Raw genomic sequence first — 1,568 nt, 5'->3', positions numbered from 1 at the left:
GGTCCAAAATTTGGTCTTTACGATGTGATGTTTATCTCATATAAGTTTTATTAATAATACACTTTACATTTAGAAATTAAATTGAAAATTGAATATATTAAAAAATAATTATTTTCTATTTTGTTTATATTTTTTAGCATTGATTGAATACTAATTTAATTTTATATAGCATATGTATATATATATATAATTCCCCTTCCCTCCTTTTGGGACAGGCTTACCTGCGGTAGACAAAACTACCGCATATCTGCGGTAGTTTTGTCGGAAGGCGGGAATTTTAAGTTGGGCTTTTTTAACTTCAAAGGCTAACGTGAACTTTAAAAAAAAAAAAATGCCGTTAAAAACAATCATTTTGGCCGTGAACACCCATCCAAACAAAAAACCCGAACATGTAAAAGATTCAAAGCGATGAAATCCAAACAAAAAACCCACTTGATTCTCTAATGTAATATATTTCTCATCAATTATTTGATTCTCTATTTAAATAAATTTTAATTTATGCTTTGCTCGTCAACTTTTTTTTATTTTTTTTTATTTAATGAATGAGTAATAAACGATTTAACGGTGAATATAGTGAAATGAATCCTCCCAAATTGATAGATACGAGTCCTGATGCTGATTTAAGACTATAGAATTTCTCTAATCAAGTCTTAAGATTCAAGATTCGATGTTGCGGAAAAGGGGGGAAAAAAACGAAGAAAACGAGCGAGAGAGAGTAATTGAAGCATTGATCACTGAAAAAGTAGAACACTCGGAAAATATTTACACAATTGAACTGCAACAATAAGGAATAATTTATGCGAGAACTCAGATTTGAAGATTTATGGCCAAACTGATTCGATGCAAACCCTATACTCTTGCGGATTCTCCTCTACCATCTCTTCCGAGGCGGTGTTATCCTTGATGGCCTCCTCCCTCGGCGGCTTTTGGGCGGTGAAACGCATAGCAGCGGCAACACGGGAGGCGGAAGCAGAAGCAGAGGAGGAGGGGGGAAGTCTTGCGAGTATAGTTGGAGTCGTGGCTTGAGGACGAACAAGCTGGGACAGCAGTAGCAAAAGAGAAGCCATTTGAAGAGCAGATGTTTGTGTAGCAGGTGATGATCGATTGATCGTTGGATTCAAAGAAGTTGGTTGTATATAAATAATATAAGCCCACCGTTTTTCTTGTTACCGGTTGACATATTCGAAGTGCTAATGAGTAATGATGGGAGGGGTTGGGAAATAGAAATACCACGGGTTCCCAAAGCCGCTGATTCTCCCTCCCCTCGTAAGTCGTAATGCTAGAAAATGCTTCTTCTTTGTTTTTTCTTTTTCTTTTTCTTTTTTCAAATAGATTTTTAGACTTTTCAAAATAAATTATAAAATTCTTTACGAAATCCAATTTTTAAAATAATTTAATATATATATATATTTTTTAATGGTGCATATTGTTCATTTATACAATTTTTTTCAGTTGTAGGTGTTGCTCATTACATGTATGAGAAATAAATAATTATTTTAAAAAAAAAAAAACCACAAACAAAATGGGTTGGTGTTAGGGCCACCATATGGGAGTGGCCATCTTCTGGT

This window comes from Corylus avellana, chromosome ca4, assembly GCF_901000735.1.
Source record: "Corylus avellana chromosome ca4, CavTom2PMs-1.0".
NCBI classification, from domain to species: domain Eukaryota; kingdom Viridiplantae; phylum Streptophyta; class Magnoliopsida; order Fagales; family Betulaceae; genus Corylus; species Corylus avellana.
The sequence above is the reverse complement of the archived record's forward strand: the minus strand, read 5'-3'. Positions refer to the sequence as shown.